This window comes from Sycon ciliatum, chromosome 10 (assembly GCF_964019385.1).
Source record: "Sycon ciliatum chromosome 10, ocSycCili1.1, whole genome shotgun sequence".
Classification (NCBI taxonomy): domain Eukaryota; kingdom Metazoa; phylum Porifera; class Calcarea; order Leucosolenida; family Sycettidae; genus Sycon; species Sycon ciliatum.
In genome coordinates this window covers 5,497,139-5,519,965 of record NC_088652.1, presented here as the reverse complement: position 1 = coordinate 5,519,965, position 22,827 = coordinate 5,497,139, and the positions used below count along the sequence as shown (strand labels likewise).

The 22,827-nt window shown below is 45.0% G+C and overlaps 1 long non-coding RNA gene across 1 annotated transcript in view; it reads left to right on the top strand.

Annotated features, from left to right (window-relative positions):
• The window catches only part of LOC135826053 (uncharacterized), a 40,724-nt gene that overhangs the window by 1,460 nt on the left and 16,437 nt on the right, over positions 1–22,827 (top strand). Inside the window, exons 2-4 of the long non-coding RNA XR_010555200.1 lie at positions 13,916–14,323; positions 19,799–20,257; positions 22,142–22,417. This is a non-coding gene — a long non-coding RNA (uncharacterized LOC135826053). The remainder of the gene's footprint in view (positions 1–13,915; positions 14,324–19,798; positions 20,258–22,141; positions 22,418–22,827) is intronic.

The window sequence follows — 22,827 nt, the reverse complement described above, 5'->3', positions numbered from 1 at the left end:
ACCGTTGCCTCCTGGCGAGAACTTGTAGATGGAAAAACGGCGAACACCGCGGTGACGATGGGAAGGTGTGCTGCTTTCGTCGATAATGCTGCTGTTGGGTGACGTGTAAAATATCTGTCATTATTTGTGCAAGAATTTATGCGCTGTGTGTGTGTATGTATGTGCGTGAGTGTTGCTAGAAGTGTGTATTTTTAACAGGACAATTTGCCGTGTCCTAACAAGCCATTCTATGTACTTTGTTGTCCAAATTTCCCCTATCTTCATACTTTTTAAGACCCAAACCTGATTGTAAATCTTTTTGAAACAGACGATAGTGGTTGGACATTTAAGTGCTCGATTTCCCTGACTACGTGTAGCACGGCCGGCATTAAGAGGACTGAACATATCGGTTAGCAACGTGCTGCATTTACCCTGAAGGCAGCACCAAGTATAGCCAAGGAGCTTGTGGCAGTACATGAACAGGAGTAACTTCTAGCAAGCACAAGCGCAATTGGCAATACAGCGGCGCAGATGGGGATGCAAATGGAGCATTGTTAGCACAGCGGACTGCGCGCTTGAGTAGACGCTCTAGGCGTTCGAGCTGATGTGAGGTGAGGCCAGCATAGAAACAGTTGCTAGCATAAAGGAAGCCAGGAAGGATCAGGGACCTCAGGTACGTGATGCGAGTATCGATGCTGTAAAGTGCGCGAACGAGAACGCCCGCTTAACCCTAGAACAGCCAACGGTGTCATTTGACACCGCGCGAGTCAAACTTTTGCAATAACCGAAATATGGCTAACCAGAATAAGCTCAAATCTTGTGACTATTCCTAATTTTGCTTCCTCTTTCGTCTGCCATAAAGCTTTGATTTGTAATTGATGAGGTACCATAATGGCGAGTACGTATACCTAGAACGGCCAACCAGTGTCATTTGACACCTGCACTATAAAAAGCCATTATTGCAGCTAGATGGAAACAATATGAACACATTTCGAAGGTGTCGGCCATATCGAGTTGCTCGTATGCCAACCAGACAAAAGAAAGGTGCATGGGCAGGAAAATCGCTGAATACAGGACGGAATATATGATCAACATACAACCGTCAGGCGAGAATCGCGAATTTGGGGCGGGTAAACATTAGTGCACAGATTACACAAACACCCTTCACATAATGTCCTTGATACTGCTTATTCCCTTTCATTTTCCTGTAAATTGCCCCAGAGGAGCCATCGCGGTCTGACGGCCCAGGAAATACTAAAATGGATGTAGCCTATTACCATGCATGAATCTGATGACCATGAAAGCGAAATTGCCCACTTTATCTCTATTTTATGGCTGTTCAAGTGTAGTGACCATTGGCAGTGGTGGATCTGTTCTGTCATATGAGGGCGTATCGTACGGTCACAACACCTGAGTACCTGTGGATTCAGAACATATTGAGGTTTACGAGCCTGCAGACGGAGCGGACGAGGATTGCGGGATAGTCCAGACAGGGAATTGTCAGAAACAGTTGCAGGAGTTGTGGAGACCCCGAATTGGATAGTGACAAGGAAGAGGAATCGCAACTCTGCAACCTGGAGATGGTACACCGCATTATCGCAAGGATGGTGCTGTGTAGATAATCCTTTCTAACTACTTGATGAGCTAAAAAGGCTCTTGAACCAAACCTCTTCCTCCCCCTCTTCAGGCTAAACGGGTAGGCAGCCGCTGGGATGCCTTCTCTCTCTTTATTGGCCCCGGATGCTGCAGAATGTGATTGCTAAGTAATAATTGATAACTTCATCATCAGTGCATTACTGATCGAGAAACTGTTGGAGAAGAAAGAGTTGCAGTACGAACCCCTTTGGTAAATTGAAGTGAACTATCATCTAACTTCATTCCCAATAATTGCGGATTGGATTTTGTTTTTCAAGATTACATTGTAGGATGCAAACACGGTAGGCGTAGAAGGTTGAAGCAGCAATAATTATCAATGGTCCGCCTAGTGTAGACCACCTAGAGCCATATATTTTACATGGTGAGAGTAGGAAGCCCCCCATCGTCCAATTCTAGCAAAAGACGAGATATGTCCTTGACCGTTTCGATCGAATGTGGTGGATCTACTCAACAAAGACTATTCCAGAAGATGTCCCCCTGCAAGGCGGTTACATAAATGAATAGATGTGACAGGCATCAAAGCCTTCACAATGTCCCAGACCTTTGCTAGTTCATGCACATCCAGAAAAAACTCATTCCTGCACTGGTCAATAAGCTTGTAGATAGTCATGGAATCTAGTTGCTAAGTGCCAGCCAAGGAGAAGAGAAGGGTATACCTCTTGGAAAGAGTCTAAAATGCAGTCGTTACTTGCCTTATCTTGAAAACATGTCTAGCAGCATATGTGCCAGTTTGGTGAAAAAATGATGCTCATAGTCAGTCCATGTTTGTACTTGTTACTGTGTATCATTTATCGTGACGGTCGAGTAATCCGATTATGCCAAAGCACATATTCCCGAAAAGCAGTTCCTTATGTGCCCAGTGATGTTGACATATTGCGTGTTATTGTAACTCTGTGATTATAAGAAATTCCTATGCAAGTAATTGAAGTTTTGCCAGTAAATTAGTTCATCCTTCGCAATTGCCGTTTAGCGTGCATTGTATTTTAGTTGCGTATAGCCAACAATAGTGTCTGGGTGAATCCTAAAGTGTTGGGTACATCATAAATGCCGCTAGTGATAGCCAGCACTGAAAACAAAAACTATAACAACCTATATCATAGGTCCTAGACATGGAAATGTATGCAGGTGTCAAATGACACCGTTTGGCCGTTCTAGGAGTACTGAAAGTGGTGGCCGTCCTAGGGTTAAATTCGGAGAGAGGGTCTGCAGAGGTAATGCTCGGGGAAGTCAATTCAGGAACTTTCCAATCTTGTGAAAATAGAGATTGGAAATTACGCGGCCATGGTATTAAAAACAAGTTTATTTGCGCTCCGAGCCCTGCCTGATCGAGGGATATTGATCGTCGCTACGTTATCCGGGTGTTTGTAAATTGAGAAGAGAACAACAATCGTAACTCAGCCGGTTCTTATTCGATTTGCACAATCGAAGTATGTTTATCAGATTTTGATTGCGACAATCGTCGAAGCGATAGGACCTTTGAGTTTTGGCGCTCAGCGGCTACACAGCTTCACACGGCCAGAACAACTATTTTGCGCAATGCGTGGGCCCTCGGTTTTCATTCTTTCTGCATTTTTGCCACTTGGTGACTAGCGAGAGTGTGCGCAATAAAATAGAGATGCGGGCAAGGAGAGTGGAATGGCTGGTAAGCGTCACTTTCTTTGACTTTCGAGACTGCGCTATGACTTTGCGACAGATTCGCTATATGGCTGGTGTACGACCCTGTGGAGACTTGTGCTTTTGTTCATTGTTTGTCCCGTGCCTTCCGGTTGTCCAGGAAGGCAAAGATCTAGTGAATCAGATAATCTATGCCAGAGTTACGAATGTTTTAGAGGTGTTTTTTTCAGTAGAAAAAGACCCATGTTCGCTTCTCGACAGGTGGCAGTACTCTATTGTGGTGGCAGGGTGAAATTAAACACATCGGCATACGCAATTGAGACAAAAGATGGGTCGGGCTAGACTTTATTCACTGGGATAAGTTAGTTCTGGTGTTGTGACAGCCGATGATTAGAACGAATGTAAACGGGCAGGTCTTTAACATCCATTTCTGTTGGTACAAAAGTAACAAAACCAAGCAGGTGATAAGACGCTGTCAAGCAGGAAGCTGACCAGAGATGTGCTACTGCTGTACTAGCAGGTGCCAAATCCAGCTGTTCACGGTGAGCGGATCACACTTTCAGACATCAGCCTCTTCTACGGGCCAAACCAGAAATAGTTATTATGATTATGTACGTAGCATGTACAGTACTGCGCAGTAACAATAAAACGCTAATAAGATAAGTGAAACTCAGTCCAAGCAACTTTCAAAATTGAAATCGGATAGTGAGCCTATAATTGTGATAAAGAAAGGAAAATGACAAAATGTTGCGAGTTGTGACAAACTGTCCACCAACATAACCAGATCTTACACCGTCAGCGAGTGCGACAAAGTGGCACAAAACTGACGTGGAGTACTGAGACATTCGGAGACCTGACGCCTAGCTCCAACACTTCTCCAAGGCGCAAACTAACAACCTTCCACCTTGGAAGGCTCAGGTTCGTAAATGGCAACGAAGAAGAGCATGAGCTACGCGCCACGGCAACAAAGAATGCCGACAGTTACTCAATGATGACGAAACTAGCAAGCCTATTGGACAAACCCACCTTACTACAACTCGATGACGCAAAGCTCCAGAGCACCCAACTGGGGAGCCTCAAGTTTATGTAATGAACATAGAAAGGGGAAGCTAAGCGAAGACGACTTGTGACACTCCGAAACGTCAACATCCTACTATCATGTAAATATTATGTACTAGTTATGTACAATTACAAGTAGCTCCACACGAAGTACACTTCGCCGTATATGTCATGACGGCTCATCAGGTGTGCAACATTGAACTCGGATGGTGAGATAATATAATTATTAAGAGAGCATGTCTGAGAAAACCAGAACATATGTGCAAGTCGATCTATCAGATTTCGCTCAAATTTTGCAGGTAGGTTTGCTTTGGGGTGTAGGTCGACATTCCAAAGCCCGCGCAAAATCTTTTGAAGGGAACCATGAAATTGGCATACCCCTCAATATTGGCCCAATATTGGCACGATTTATGGGTCTACAAACGAGCCACGGCACAGCGTACAAGAACAAGCTACGAACAAAACTCCATCAAGCCATCATTACCTCACCTTAGAAGAGTTCTTGGGGCAGCACCACTTAGCCACGCCAGCATCCCAGAAGACGAGGGAAATCATCCCTTGGCGTCACAAATGATCGTCTTGAAAATAGCCAAATTACAAGCGCTGATAAAACAGCGAGCTACGTCTTCAATTAGCAAACACTATACACCGGCAGATAGTAGAACACCTCTTCTAGCACTGAGGACATGTCCCCCATCATCCTTTTGGGGTTTTCTTGAAATAAACAATTTTGAATTTTTCCACTCGACCATTCTGAAATACGTTCAAACTCATACCTGCGCAGGAAAGCTCGCCCCTCCGCGACGTCTAGTCAGCAATTTCTACTCCAACACCACTCCCAACGCTGCAGAACAAAGTGTATTGTTGACTCTGACAAGGAAAAGCAGCGGTGATCACTTGTCACTCCAAACGACAAGCTTCTCCTTGCGCCACCAACATTTTTCGTTGCAACAGTTGATGCAAAAGTGACTGAATTTTTGCGTGTAGTTTTTGGATTTTACTGCAAGAGGAATGATGAAATCACGTGCCTCGTGACACAAGAATGCCACTTCTCGTAGATCACGGTTCAGCAGTTGTTCCGAGTCACCTAGATCAAGCGCTCCTCCACTTACATGAATCACCCTTTGATCTGGATCGGATCAAGTGCATCTTGATGTCCAGCTCAAGAGCACGCATATATCGCGCATGTCGTGTTGTAGGCCTTCCAGCTGGGACTTTCCCTCAACATGCAGCACAGAGACTATGGCGAGTAGGGTCAAATCGCGTTGTTCATGACGTAAGAAATGTGCCCTGTGGGCGCGCCACATACTTCATGCAACCAGTGTTGGTCGCGCGCTGGTCAACTCCAAGCGACCTTGATGGCATGGACCACGCTCATTCCTTGCTGTTGCAGATCTACGTGGATCATCAGCATGTAAACCAGCCGTAGTTCCTCTTGAACCATGTTCGGGATGAGCGAGGTTAGTGTGGAAAAATGCATCCCTTTTCTTACTGCAAGAGGAAATATCTCCAAGAATTCTTGCCAATGCAATACTGCTAGCGTTATAACGATAGTTTCTGCATGTTCTGAGCAGAGCATGCAAGAAATATAATGCATCTTACCTCCTCCCTCATGGTCCGTTTCGAATAGCGCCTCAGGAAAGATCGTGATCGTGTGCATTGTGTCGCGTACCAGAAAGCATTATTCTACGTCACGATCCACGTGATTTCTTCATTCCTCTTGCAGTAAAATCCAAAAACTACACGCAAAAATTCAGTCACTTTTGCATCAACTGTTGCAACGAAAAATGTTGGTGGCGCAAGGAGAAGCTTGTCGTTTGGATAGACAAGTGATCACCGCTGCTTTTCCTTGTCAGAGTCAACAATACACTTTGTTCTGCAGCGTTGGGAGTGGTGTTGGAGTAGAAATTGCTGACTAGACGTCGCGGAGGGGCGAGCTTTCCTGCGCAGGTATGAGTTTGGACATATTTCAGAATGGTCGAGTGGAAAAATTCAAAATTGTTTATTTCAAGAAGACCCCAAAAGGATGATGGAGGACATGTCCTCAGTGCTAGAAGAGGTGTCCTACTATCTGCCGGTGTACAGTGTTTGCTAATTGAGGACGTAGCTCGCTGTTTTATCAGCGCTTGTAATTTGGCTATTTTCAAGACGATCATTTGTGGCGTCAAGGGATGATTGCCCTCGTCTTCTGGGATGCTGGCGTGGCTAAGTAGTGCTGCCCCAAGAACTCTTCTAAGGTGAGGTAATGATGGCTTGATGGAGTTTTGTTCGTAGCTTGTTCTTGCACGCTGTGCCGTGGCTCGTTTGTTGACCCATAAATCGTGCCAATATTGGGCCAATATTGAGGGGTATACCAATTTCATGGTTCCCTTCAAAAGATTTTGTGCGGGCTTTGGAATGTCGATCTACACCCCAAAGCAAACCTACCTGCAAAATTTGAGCGAAATCTGAGAGATCGACTTGCACATATGTTCTGGTTTTCTCAGACATGCTCTCTTAATGATGAAGAAAGGAAAAGGGTGTTGGGTTTCGCCTTGGAGAAGTGTTGAAGCTAGGTGTCAGGTCGCTCAATTTCTCAGGACTCCTTGTCAATTTTGTGCCATTTTGTCGCACTCGCTGATGGTATAAGATCTGGTTACGTTGGTAGACAGTTTGTCAACTTTCAAAATGTAATTTGTAAGCTAGTCAGATGCCTCAGGCCGCAGGCGTGAATCCCCAATGACAACCGTAACTTGATCTCGCTTGAGGTAGCGGGAATTAGAGGATTTGACACAACACAAACACATGATGCTGGACCCTACCAGCGCAAAGCACAGCCGGGTGCGAATCCAACCTAAGGTGGCAAACTACTGGTCATTTCTCTTGTCAGAGATAAGAGCAGCCAAGCGCTTGTACAAAACTGTGCCAGCTTTCCCAGGACCACCATTGGCCGCCATGACGACTAGTGCGCAGGAGGCCCTCTCGAATTTCCGAGCTCTCTTCTCATATCTTTCCATCTTCTCGGGTTCATAATCGGCATTATTATTTATTATTATTATTATTTATTCTTCTTTTACTAGGGAATTCCCAACAGGCGTCAGCGCCTTTTTACAGGGAACCCTAGGTATAATTTGATGGATGAGCGAAATTCAGCTGGTGAACTAGACATGCAGCAAGCCGGTGGAAGTGTATTCCACCTGGCAGCGCCCAAATAAGAAATTGCACTAAAGCCATATCGGGTGTTAGCGGGGGGCAGAACAAGAGCAGCAGAGACTTGGCCACGGGTGGTGGCTGCAGTGCGAGCACCATGGGCGCGCAAGGTAAAGCGGTCTCGCAGAAGAGGACTAGCAAGTCCATTCAGGCAGCGGTAAACAAATACATAGGTTTTGAAGTTGAGACGTTTCTCAAGGGCGTACAAGTTAGTATGACTGTATAGAAGAGTGGTGGGAGTCATTCTATCCAACGAAAATATTCTCTTTAATGCTACGCGGCTGGCAGTAAGAAGCTTGTCATATAGGGTTTGTGATAAGCAATGAATATATGCAGTGCTGCCAAACTCAAATGTGGACTGAATGATCGATAAATAGAAAAGTCGCTTGCCAAAAATGCTGATATTCTGCTTTGCATGGACAAATGCTCCGACCTTCCTATTGACAGTTGCACATACTGCATCCACTTGGGTTGAGAAAGACAGATGTTCGTCAACCAGTATTCCTAAGTACCGAGCGTAAGCAGATGGGGCTATGGAAGTGAGGAAAATGTTATCAACTCCAAAGCACGAAAAAGGCCAAAAACTAAACCAAGAACATATGCAATAACATGTTATTTATAAAGACAGGACAAGTGAATAATTAGTCAGTCCATTGTTCATGATGATCTCCGACGATTACGTCGGCAAGCGAGCCTCCGCCACTGCCAAAGCAGCGTGGGCTCCGCAGGAGGGTGCAAATTTCAAACCAAAATTTAAACGCCTACAACCGCGAATGCACATGATACAGGATTTCAGAAGGCTGAAGGAAATCCTGCATCTAACAAATGCCATAACATGAGAGTAATGCTCACCCCTCTTCTCCGCCAACAGATGAGCAATTCGTTTGTACAGTGCTGTTGATGCTGGACCCATTCCGCCACTGGCTGACATGACCGCCGGAACAAAGGAGGCTTGCTCAACCTGCCTCACCCGCTCCTCATAGTGCCTTCTCTTTTCTTTTTCATGTCGCTGATACACAATAGTATGTGGTGCAGATCGATTTGAGCGTGAGTGAGGATTAAAAACCCGTATATCAATAAGTGTACGCTCAAAACGACTGCCCCACAAACCATTGGCAGCGACATCCAACCGGGCACGGTCTTCCACATTTGCGGTCCGGTAGCGAAGACGCTCCCCCGTCAGCGGTTGCAGCGAGGGCTCGATGGACACACTGGTGCACACCTCGTCCAGCAGCCGGGCCGTGACGTCCCGAATACCATTGTGTCTAATGGAGGGAAACCCTCCATAGGGGCACGACAGGGAATGCGCGACAGTTGCCTCTTGGCCGCAAGAGCAGTGTGACGGTACCCTGGCCGGTGTCCATCCGTAACGGAGGCAGAGTCCGTCCCAAAACTCTCCCTTTGTTAAATTAAAAGGCTATGGAAGTGCCCCGGCAGTTGACTGCGGTGCCAGGTGGCAGCTCCTTGCCCGGTCGCCTGCGCAGGACAAACTGAGTCTTGGAAGGGTTTAACACCAGTCCCTTCTGATCTAGGTAGCGATCCAGAGCGGCAAGGTCAGCACTCAGCTGGGTTGTGATGATCTGGATGGACTTGTGCCTGATATACACAGCTGGGGTTGAGGCAGCATTATTCGAAGCACCGATGGGGTTGAAAAGCCATAAACCAAACTTTGTGCATTCTAACTGGCCAACCCCAAACCCACTGGTAGCGAAGTCGAGCCGAGCATTAATGTCCTCTAAGAAAGCAGACCGGAGGCTGAACTGCTCAGCAGGGAGCGATTGAAGTGGAGGTTCCACGGATTCCGATTGAGCCACCTAGCGAATGAGGTCGGCGGTGACGTCACGGATTTTATCGTGTCATGCGACTCAAATCCACCTGTCCGGCAGGATAATGCGTGTGAGACGTCGAAACCGCCGTCGTCACAATTGCAGGACGACGGCAAACGCTCTGAAACCCTACCATAGCCCAAATACAGACCATTTCTAAACTCAAACTTAGAGAGACGAAAGCCTTAGCAGAATAGAGGACGTGACGTCAGCCAAGCATAGCTACCACGCTCGGAAGAAAGCTCAAGCTGAGGCACATGTACCGCACCTTCACCGCTCAAAACCTCTCCTTCAGATGTTGCTGTGATACCCCTCCTTCAGATGTTGCTGTGATACCCCTCCTTCAGATGTTGCTGTGATACCCCTCCTTCAGATGTTGCTGTGATGCCCGAGCTGCAGTGCGTGCTTGACGTTTGGTGGTCTTGGTAGCGTATGCCACACAAGCTAGCGAGAGATCTGCCTTACCAATCCTTACTCTAAGTTCATTAGTGGTCATATTGGCGTGATTGGGCGGTGGGAATCGAGAGACCTAAACCGCCACCTCGACAAGGAGCCGAGAGCATAAGTCGCTCCACACTGGACGGAGGGACTCGACTAGTAAGGGATGGGATGAGGCGCTCCCTAATAACAGCTTCCAGACCACCAAACTCCTCAGATGACATCTCCAAGGTCCTTGACAAGAAAGATCAGTTGTTTTGTAGACCATGGACAAATGTGGAGTAGGCAGCAAAGGGTTTTGTCAGGACAAAATCGGATAGCCGCGACACCTGATGTGTCCAGTAGTTGACCTTTGCCTCTACGAAACTGTTAAAAAACTATGAGGTGCCCAAAATAGCTCTCAAGCTAAGACCGGTATTTCTGACTATCTGGAACCCGTGCCAGCAAAGACGGCAACCGCCTCATCGGATGCGCGCTCCTTCACCTGCAGCAAGGATTTGCTGTGCATTGGGTCGGTATCCATGGGTTTCTTTTCTCACTCACACGTCAGTACTGCACACATACTCACACACACACTCTCTCTCTCTCTCACATACACACACACACACACTCACACACACTCATCACAGAATAACAACTGCGGGGGGACAGCCACAGCAGCGGGGGGGGACAGCCACAGCAAGGCTGGTTGCACTCTTGTGTCCAGAACACAGACAGAAAAACGTCCAGCGAAAACAACACCTCATAGAGTGACAGCATTGTGCGAGGTGAATCATACAGAAAAGCACAGCAATCGACAGAGCATCCGCACATTCCACACCTCGCACAACTTATAACCTGTATTGTAGCAGCAATATTGAGAAATCTATCAGAGAGAGAGAGTAACGCAGCGCTCTCACAATCATGATCTGTGTGTGAAAACCGTACAAAGCTCCTCATTGGGAGGGAGGGTGGGAAACCAGCTTGCAAAGCAAGAAAACAAAAGATGAGGGACTGCGGCGTACCAGTACGCCCAAAACTGTTGGACCTCGGTCCCAGACCTGTTCGTTCGAAAAGAACAACATTTCTTGTTTATTTCGTAAAACTCAGCCAACAAGAAATGAAAACTTCTCCTTGCTCGGTCAGCCCATCCCACCAGGTGCGGAGGGCTCGAAGTTTTCCACCCCCTGAAGGATCATCTGCGTACCACACCTGGATGACGTCGGGCGAGCTGACTGCTTGGACCAAGCGTACGATGCCAAGGGCGTACTTCAGCATCGCAACCGGATCACCCTGCATGGGTGATGCCTTCACAGGATAACAAGCATTCACCATCCATAAAGAGGTTGGCCAGATGGCGGTATGTGTTGATGTTCGACTCAAATCGCATTGCTTTCTATGGAAGGTGTCAGTTAATTCTCCGAGTATATGGACTAATTAACAAGTTTGCAAACGTTTCGCATTGAGACACGATTGGCAAGAATTAAGTTACACATGTACCTGTAAGTCGGGTTTTTTATATTCCTCAGGTAGAGGTGTGCGTGATTGAGTGCCGCGCTGTCAGTTGGTAGACATTTTCTAGTATTACGGATTATGTTTAGATGAGTTTGACGGTAGCGTCAGCAATCACAATTTTTTCAGCCTTAAATAACTTCCATCCCTCAACTGGAAGAGGGATGCTAGTAAAGGATAAAACAAAGTATTTTATAGAAAAGGAAAAGGAACATCAGTGAGAAGGCATTATACTGCCTGTAATTTGTGTTGAAGTAAAACAAAGTAACAACAACAACAAGGAACTACAAGGTACGGTTTTGTGTCCACTAACACCACCTGTTACAATCAGGTCATGCTATATCAATAGGCGTTAGCCTTTGGGTAATCCTGAAATAAAGATTATTAGATTATTATTATCATTGCACGACGTTGACCAACTTTACTGACGTTCTACAAATAACTCGATAACAGCTCTAGCACATCTCGAATGCGGACTCCAACACATGCGTCCCACTCTCCTGTAATATTGATCTTATAAGATAGCACAAAAATCTTTAAAAGAAATACTTAGGCAGGATGGACACGATTTCTGGCAAAGGCAGGCAGACGTTACTGATGCCTCACGACATGACCCACGATCCTATCACAATGCAATCAGAAATCTAGGTCAAATTAAGGAACACCAACACTCCTCCTGTCGGGCTGGAAGACGTTGATGACTATTATCATGACAAACCCTCAATGGAATCTTGAAAAAATTAGTTTTTCCAGGGAATATTTTATCGCTTTGACCAACCCTGTGATTTCCGTGGCTCGCAATATATCAATGATGAGGAGGAATTGCCGTTTACCACCCAAGAAGTCACTTCAGCAATCAACAAACAAAAACGCTGAGTGGCTCCCCGAGTTCACCATTCCCAACTAACATGGGAGTGGTCCCGGGAGACTCGATGTCCCATATTACGTTCATAATATACTATGACGAAGGCACAATGCGCAAGATCAGGGAAAGATGCACAATTAGCTCACCAATGATTGCTCCGACAACGTAGTACTCTGACGATACTACCTTGCATAACTGAAATGACAATACTGAGTGTGAACCCATATTTAACGAAGACAACCTCAAATCTCAATATGCAGAAAACTGAATATGTTGATGGTAAGATAAACTGCAAAGAATTGAGATGAATAAAACTCCTGCGTTCCCTATTGGGCTTTACACAAGACATGGACAAAAGCACACAGTGTGATATTTTTTACCTTTACCTATCTATTTACTGCATCTATTTGACATCCTTCTCTCATGCAGACAGTATTCAAACTTCCTTGACACTTCGGTTCTTCTCACATTCTCAATAGTGTTCTCTCTATCACCCTGTGATATAACACAGGGCTCTTCTCGGTGGAAAGGGTGTGGCATTTCCAAGCTACGAATGCAATATATTATAGACAGGCCGTTTGGTTCAATTTCGTGGAGACGAAATTCATTTCAATCCCGACCGTGTATGTTTAACTGCCTCATAAAACGTTCATTCTATACAATTGCGTATTACGGACTCTGTCCACATTGCTCAACGACAAACTGGACAAATGGCAACGGAGGAGGCTACCCGTTCTGCTGAAGATAGTCTGCTGTAACGCATCACAAATAACAACTTATACTCAAAAACAAAACAATCTGCAGTTAGCGCCACATTCCGGCGACCCAGGCTGTTGTGGTTTGGCGATGTAGTGCGAGAGGGTCCCGCATCCGCTTCGATCAAAGCACTATAGCTATCCATCAACTCGAGCGACATAAAAAACTGTAAGCGTCACCCATTGCGGTGAATGGACACAATTCGGCATTATCTTAAGAGAGCCGTATCTCTCCGTGGAGAGCGCTCTCTCTGCCGCAGGAGATAGACTAACTTGGCTTGACACCGTTGACAGATGCATCTACTATGCACCTGTATAACAAGTTCAGGAAAGATTCAAGCTGGGTGTTATTAAATTTTATTAAGATTGATTGCTTTACACTTATAGGAAACTTCACTTCTCTACTAAAAACTGTCTTTTCACTGCTATTCAAAATGAAATTAAGATTAACATTACACATGTTTCATCATCTCATCATTCGTTTATCCGTTCTTCGTCTTTTAGTGTGGGAACCTGGATAATCTACTTTAGAAGGCAGCAATGCATGTCCATTCTGGCGAAGTAAAATGAATTATACCAACCAACCAATCTTTCATTATTACAGGGTGCGACAGAGCTCTCGGCCATTGCAGAAAATGTTCAGTCACCTCCACCACCACATTGCGCTCTTTAGCCGACTAGACCCCCCTGCACACAACCATCACCATTGCGAGGACACTTCCGTAGACGATATTGATAAACTCCTTCAGACAGCTGTTTCGCTAATACTTAGCTCATCCAATCTTTCGTTGTTACTTAACGCTTCATGCCCGTTGGCAATCATCACACAATTAAAATTGGATGTAGACCCAAGATCCGATAGTATAATCGGATCTGTGCATTTCTGTTACGCCGACCTTCGGCTATAAAGAACAAAATATGCTGCATAATTGGGTCCGTTGTATGAGGAGTTTGCTTTTCATGTACGTGTTTAATAAACATCAGTCTGTTTTCAGAACATTCGATGTAGTTTCAGTTCTTTTGCATTGATTCGCTCTGTGCAGCGACATGGAAAGACTGTGATCAAACCAACACCAGTACTTGGCAAGTCGATTGGACTTTTCAATTTGACCGCAAAACCTGGAAAGACGCCAACAAATCCTGTCGGTCACTTGGCGGATCACTGGCTACTGTTCAGACAATTGCTCATCTGCAGTGCGCCAACTCTACAGTCATGGGAACGACCGCTACGTGGGTAGGCCTGACTGGTACATGGAGCCCCGGGAACTGGAGTGCTTGGAAATGGGAAGCTGCATTGTCGACCGTTACCGCACAACTTCCATGGGCATCAACATTTCCAGCGATTCGGGATGATTACATATACGGATACTATCAGCCAGAAATTTCCAGATTACGGACGTGGGACAATAACCATACACTTCGGTACCTCTGTCAACGATATGTGCCTAAAAGTAGGTGTATGGCCTTTGAATGAACGGACATTGTAGTCACATAGTTTTTGAACCTATACAGTCAGTCTGTTGTGCATGTCTATTTTCGGCCATGAGGCATCAGTATTGAGGTTAAAACAGGTGGACCTAAACCATGCAACCCAAAGTGTAATGAATTCTTCATGTAATGAAGTCGGCTCCAGTGGAGCTTGGCAACATTAACTCTTTCCATGCCATGGATGCGTTTACCGTTTTTTTTAGTATGAGCCGATTGGCCATGGACGCGGTTACGCGTTCTGCCTGCAATTTACAGTACATATGTATCGCGGGTTATAGACGAGTGAACAAACCGTCATAACTCTTCAGGGGCGTCACGCAAGGTTCGAACACTACCACTATGGTCGTATCACTTTTCGTCCAGGATGGTCCACCGAATTCATCCAAAAATGCAATAAAAAATACAAGGATCTTCGGACTTGTACAAAGCATCGAAAAATACTTTCATCACAAGGAGCATACAGACTAGATGCCTAGCACTAGCAGCTAGCTATTGCCCAAGACTCCAGGCGACTATCCATTACGGTAGGCGGTTGGAGTCACGGGTAGAGACAACCGGAAGATGGATTCCTCACGGACGCATTCATTGCAAACTTGACGGAAACAGAGCTGAGCTGGCGGCGATCACTGGGTCCAGAACTAACATTTTCCAAGATCCACAATGTTACAATGGCGATCAGCACGGTCAAGAGACACTACATGTATGTCACTTGTAAGCTACAACAAGTTACATAATAATTATTATTACTTGTATATAATTTCCACAACAACACCTACCTGTATTACCTCTGGCTACTGACGATCTACTGCAAGCTGATGCGAAACTGCATTACACCCGCGACGGCATAGGCATAGGGAAGCGCTTCATTCTCCGACGTTGAAACGTGTTTGGAGTCGGCGACTCAACTTTGGACTGCTGCTCCACGGCGGCAGAATATTCTGCAGCTGTTCACCGACACTACCCACTTCGCCAACCCATTTACGATTGGATTGGATTGGATTTTTGTGTATAGTGGTGACTATAACAGACAATTGCCTAATAACAATAGACCCACTCGAGGGAAAGATGCAAAAAGATATGAATAATTAATATAATCGACTACCGGTATTGAATAGGTGATTATGTTCGCATTTTGCATAGCTGAAAGTCATAAGTACTAGCGTGAAAAAGCTAGGCATTGGGGTAACAGTTTCTTAAAGCGGGCGGAGTTATCCACACAGCGAGCTAGAGGGTGTAAATCATTCCACAGCTTGGAAGGAAGCGCCATGACGGGCAAAGGCAGTTCGGACCATGGGCAACTTAAGAGTGCGTGATAAAAGGCTGCGCGTTGCAAGACCATTATTTAAACGCTCGAACATTTGACTTAATGTGACACTAGAGCGGCCTTCCAAAAAGCGCCACGTCAGATGCAGCATTTTCTTGCAATACATGCATGCCAAACGATCTAGACCAAGTCTCGCAAATAAAGGGCTTGATGGGCTACAAAAACCAGTATCGTACACTGAACGCAAAGCTCGCTTTAGCATTTGATCGTTTCGTTCTCAGAGTTTTCTGGTAGCAGCAACAAGAATTGCGTCCGCGACGACAGGACGAAAGTCTCTCGCAAACTAAAGTCTTGTCGCTACGTAGAGAGAGAAGATTCCGCAAGCCCATTCATCTGCTTCCAGTGTTGTAGCTCTCCGGTCCACTCGCAGATTTTTCAATCCCGCCGAACAAAAAAAAGGATCTTCTTCTCTCTCTCAAAAACAACTAAAAGTACTTTGTACATAGTGCATGCGACGCGGTGCACTTTTGCAGAACATGACAAACGTTTTTGCACAGCGGTTTGCGCTTGAACGCGCAGCACGCTTTTACTTCAGATTTTGGGATTTTTTCGAGGGCAATCCCTTTTGCCTTGCTTGGCTACATAAGATGTACTGAAAATACCAACAAATCCATAAGATATATGTTTTTGGAGCTGGAGAGTGAGTGAGGTCGCCTATTAACTACCAGGGGAACCGTCCTTTGCGGCTGTAGAGTGCTAAAACGTGCCTTGGTAGCCGAAAAATCCTTATTTTTATCCCCGGGTACACCCCCTGACCACCGGTCCTACCACTCGCAGCCGCCCTGTCACGCCCCTGCTCTGTCTAAATATCTCAGATTGCTAATGTTGAGACACGGCTGGAAAGGTCTTGCGCTGAGCTTTACAGTGTTACAAAGTGTTACGCGATACGACAAGGTATGACCGAGCGGCGACAAATTTAACGGTCAGAATGCGCAAATTTCACCTTTTGACGATCGAGTCAAATTTTTGGTTCGCGACTTCCAGCGGGCTTGGAGATTTCCCCCAGATACACCGCGTTCGCAGTAAGCTTCAACAAAAGCGCTTGAATCTCAGCTTTCCAACGCAGTTTTGACTATGAGCAAGACGACGAAAGAAAACATGAGAGGCAATGATTTTGTTCTTTTCAGGCATTGTAGGGGGGCTTGGAGAGGAGATGAAAAGGGGCCTGATATGCCTGTCGCGCTGGGAGTCCCTAAAATCCATCAAATCCATCAAGGTACAGTGAAATAGGAATACATTTCGTTCTTAGCACCGCGTGCAGCTTTAAACAAGTGAGCGCAGCGCCTGAACAATGCGTGGCCAACACAGGAAAACATGCTGGCATGGAAAGGGTGAAGAAGTTTGTACGATCCACATCTATCAAGATATATCGTAAGTCTTCATACACAGAAAATTGCTTATGAAACGGTTCCACAATTAGGGCCGATTCCCACTACGGTAACGTGAATGCCGTGCCGACGATTTGGGTAGGTCACGTGTACCCCACAGAACGAGCTTGAAGCTGAGAGTGATTTACACCTGCGCACAGTCATTTTGTGCATTCCGTCGGCAGGCCGGTTCACCATTTTTTTAATCAATTTCTGACTTTGGTCCTGAGGGAAAATAGCGGGGGCCGGGGAGATGACTGGAGAAAGCCCAAGAATCAACCAATCGAAAAGCCAAAAGCGAAGAAAAAAACTTCGTACTTCGAAGTACCACAAATACAAAAGGAAGAAAAATCTTCCTTCCAGGGAGTAGTAAAATAAATACTTGAAGTACTACTCACTGCATTCGACATCGCGGAATACCACGGCATGCCATTCCCACCCCCCCCCAGAGGCCCCTCAGCACCGGAATGTCCACGGCGCGGTACAGCAGGAGCCACGGAATGAACTCGTGCCAAAACTGCCCCCTCACCTGAGCAAATCACCATGGGTACTCACGGCACGGCACTCACGGCACGGTAGTGGGATTCGGACCTTATAGGTCGTGTACGGTTAAGTTCTGGGATGTTGGGCTGTGGTGAAAACGCCATTTTCTCATAACGTGACGCCTCACTAGCCACGGGCCATTTCAAGGATGCTTCTAGCGCGAAAGCACTGTTATACTTGTTGTCGTTATCGTCGTCGTTGCCGTCGCCGTCGCCATCGTCGTCGTTGCCGTCATCGTCGTCGTCGTTATCTGTGTCGTTGTTGTTGTCGTTCGTTGTCGTTGTCATTGTCGTTGCCGTTGTCGTTCGTTGTCATTGTCGTTGTCGTTCGTTGTCGTTGTCGTTTGTTGTCGTTGTCCTTGTCGTTGTCGTTGTGTTTGTCGTTGTCGTTGTTGTTGTTGGTGTTGTTACTACTGTAGTAAACTGATACAGACAGCATACACATACAGACAGCATACACATACAGACAGCATACACATACAGACAGCATACACATACAGACAGCATACACATACAGACAGCATACACATACAGACAGCATACACATACAGACAGCATACACATACAGACAGCATACACATACAGACAGCATACACATACAGACAGCATACACATACAGACAGCATACACATACAGACAGCATACACATACAGACAGCATACACATACAGACAGCATACACATACAGACAGCATACACATACAGACAGCATACACATACAGACAGCATACACATACAGACAGCATACACATACAGACAGCATACACATACAGACAGCATACACATACAGACAGCATACACATACAGACAGCATACACATACAGACAGCATACACATACAGACAGCATACACATACAGACAGCATACACATACAGACAGCATACACATACAGACAGCATACACATACAGACAGCATACACATACAGACAGCATACACATACAGACAGCATACACATACAGACAGCATACACATACAGACAGCATACACATACAGACAGCATACACATACAGACAGCATACACATACAGACAGCATACACATACAGACAGCATACACATACAGACAGCATACACATACAGACAGCATACACATACAGACAGCATACACATACAGACAGCATACACATACAGACAGCTTTAAGTACTTCCTAGATAGGAGAGCGAGAACCGTACACCGGCGATTAGAGTCCACTCTCCAATAGTACCCCTGTCTCTCAGATAGCCGGTGGAAACAAAGATAACCCTCTCTTGAATAGTGCCCAGCCAATAGCCTGTGAATACTTGGCGTTGTTTGCTAACCATGCACGTAGGAAAGCTTGTTGTTGTTTTTCCAATAGACTTGTCCAGCCTATTACACTGGTGGTTTCAGATCAAAATCCCAGTTCCTGTGGCCGTTTCTGATGAGTCGTGAACTTTTACAGCAAATGTTTGGCTGCGCTTTCTTTGTTTTCTGTTGGATGACGTAAATGCAGCAGCATTAAAACAAAAGTGCCTCTCTTGAATGGTGTCATCTCTTGAAAAGTGTCCCATATATGCCAGTATGGTGTTTAGCTTGTGGATAATCGAACAAAAGCAATGCTCCATCTTGTCAGTCTCTGACCTCTACTCCCACCACGGACTTGACGGCTTTCATTTACCACCGTGGAACGGTGTTCTCACATAAATGAGCCCACTAAAATAATTACACTGCCCTACTGCACCCATTGTAATACGCATACAGTGTATTTGGCAAATTTCACATCAACACAAAAAAACAATAGTCTTCAAATTATCTGAGTGTTGAAATTTCAGAGTCTAAAATTTATTTAAACCACTGCCCGCCAATAAAACAATCTCCAACTTGTGTTGCTCGTTCCTGTGCTCCATGTGTCACTTTAACTTCAAAACCAATAATAGATTTGAAAGGCTCAGCTCTGAAGATAGCCGTGGAATGTATACGGGGAATAATTGTTGACTCACACCAGCAAGACTCGCAAACAAACGTCAGTGGAAAGTTGAAATGTCTGATGGTGCCCTCCCTAATAATTATGTGAGACTTCAAGTCGGAGCTGGACAATCCCTTTCCTTAGGTGTTCGTGCATGTCTTCCTGAACCATAAGCAATTTTGTGTATCGAGCAATCTAACCCATGTGCCTCGAATGTTTCTATGTTCATATGTCCATTGTTTCATCATGGCTGTATCGGAATGCAAACTGTGTTTTGTGAAGATAACTGGTACGTGTGCTCTGCGAACAAATCTCTTGGACGCATGGAGATACTTTACAATCCAACGCCTAAGACATATGATGAGGCCACCACCGATTGCGCAGGGAGATTCAGCATTCTCGCCAATATCCAAAGCTTAAACCATGCAGAGTGCGCAAGGTCAGTGCTTGGACCACGAAATGGTCAATGCAGCAGTTCCTCAAGTGATAATTGCAAGAATGCCTCGTTTGGCTGCAAAGCCAATACATGCAATGTGTGGGTTGCTCTACAACGAACATCTAAAAATTGGACATGGGTGTTACCAGTTCCATCCATACCGAGCACAGTTCCCTGGGTAAATTCAACAACAGGAGGTAGTGGAGAAAGAAAATGTGGTTATTATTCACCTGAAAAAGAGGGTTTCGGAGTCGAATCTTGCACAATGAAGCTAAGTTTCTACTGTCAAAGATATACACCAAATGGTAAGGTATACTAGGTAGGACTACACTAGCGTATAGATATCAGTTTACCTTTAGTAACATTGGTTTAAGAAATTCATGCCGACTTTCAAGCAACACTCTGCCCATTCACCGACCTAATATCGTATGCATTCACTGTGTGAAGAAGAAAACAATTCAAAATTATACTATGGGCTTTTGGCAATAAATGAAGTTTTGAAGGGTTAATCCACTTTAGCCAATCCACTATGTAACTCGGCCTGTGACGTTTGCAATGATCGCTACTACCATATCACAGCTATAGTGCTCACCAAGTATTAAATACTTGGTGATAAATTTTATCCTTTATACCTGGTATGAAGATGAAAGGAGATTTGCAGCACCAAAATGACTTAAACACAGTTCAGATAGGTAAACAAAATAAGTATAAACAGAATGAGATGAAGCGACATGTTACGTATGTAAAAAGGTGATGGACAAAGAAATCAAAGTATTATTATGTCCTCTCTCGTTATGTTTGACAGGGAAACTCTCGCGAGTTTCTACTCTTAATTCATCTTTATCTTTAAGAGAGCGTGTCTGAGAATACCAAAGTATGTGTGCAAGTGGATCTCTCCGATTTCTCTTGCAGTAAAGTCCCAAAACTACACGCAAAAATTCAGTCACTTTTGCATCAACTGTTGTACCGAAAATGTTGATGGCGCAAGGAGAAGCTTGTCGTTTGGAGTGACAAGTGATCACCGCTGCTTTTCCTTGTCAGAGTCAACAATACACTTTGTTCTGCAGCGTTGGGAGTGGTGTTGGAGTAGAAATTGCTGACTAGACGTCACGGAGGGGCGAGCTTTCCTGCGCAGGTATGAGTTTGGACGTATTTCAGAATGGTCGAGTGGAAAAATTCAAAACTGTTTATTTCAAGAAAACCCAAAAAGGATGATGGGGGACATGTCCTCAGTGCTAGAAGAGGTGTTCTACTATCTGCCGGTGTATAGTGTTTGCTAATTGAGGACGTAGCTCGCTGTTTTATCAGCGCTTGTAATCTGACTATTTTCAAGACGATCATTTGTGGCGTCAAGGGATGATTGCCTTCGTCTTCTGGGATGCTGGCGTTGCTTAGTGGTGCTGCCCCAAGAACTCTTCTAAGGTGAGGTAATGTGAGCTTGATGGAGTTTTGTTCGTCGCTTGTTCTTGTACGCTGTGCCGTTGCTCGTTTGCATACCCATAAATCGTGCCAATATTGGGCCAATAGTGAGGGGTATGCCAATTTCATGGTTGTCTTCAAACGATTTTGCGCGGGCTTTGGAATGTCGATCTACACCCCAAAGCAAACCTACCTGGAACATTTGAGCGAAATCTGAGAGATCGACTTGCACATATTTTCTGGTTTTCTCAGACATGCTGTCTTAATACTTTTGATACTTATAATGATCGTAGAGATACGAGATACGTGAAACTCGGAGTTGTGACAAAGCTTCCAAACTCTCTCTTGTGTACTTATAATAATATAATACAATGTAGCTAATGGGTATTGAAGATATGTCATTTATGAATATATTACAGGGTACCTCACTTCAAACTCTCCAACTACGGTCTCTTCGCTGCATAGGTTCACTTCACTTCCAAAATAAATTAATAATATTAGATACAAATGGAATGCACATTTATGAATATGTCTATAATTATGAATATTGCAGCCTGAGTGATAATGATAGCGCTATTTACTGAGTTTGACTGTTTCAGAATCTGTCGAAATATCACAATGCACAGACCCTCATGCATAGATATCGCCATGCTGGTCTGCCATGGGCAATGGCTTCCAGGGCCCCAGGCAAAAATATAGAGGTTCAATAAAAAAAAAATCCTTTTACATTGTCAGTTCAAACGGTCCATACTATGTTTTCTCCCATGTAGAACCCTCCAACATAGCTGTCGACTCCACTGAAACTGAGATCTTCGCACGTTTAGTGCAGCCACAGGTACTTCGGGAATGGATATCTCGATTCTGCTTTGTGTACACGGACAACATTAAAGCGGCTGTCACAACTTCGGTTTGTGGCACAAGTGAGTCTACCGTTTTGGCAAACCTGAGTACCAACACGACGTACCGAGTCCGAGCATTCTACACCACTACGACTGGAATAAACAGCAGCATCTCCCAAGATGTCTACATTACAACATTGCCTAAAGGTAATACAGTAGATACATTAATGGCAAACACAAGGACTAAGGAACTAAAAGTTAGGTTATACTGTCCACTAACGCCGCCAGTTACCTTTATGTAAAACAATCTGCTATAGAAAATGTTGAGTCACCGCCACCATTACACTGCCCTCTTTAGCCGACTAGACCCTCCTGCACACAACCATTACCATTGCGACTACACTTCCGTAGACGATATTGATAAACTCCTTCAGACAGCTGTTTCGCTAATACATAGCTCATCAGTGAAGGTAGATGTTAAATGAACAGCTGTCTGAAGGAGTTTATCAATATCTGTAATAATCTGCTATAGAATAGCAATTAAAAATATCATTTGTTCACTCATAACAATGTAGAAACCAATTAAAATGAAACAATTCCAGAACGTTTTCTCGTGA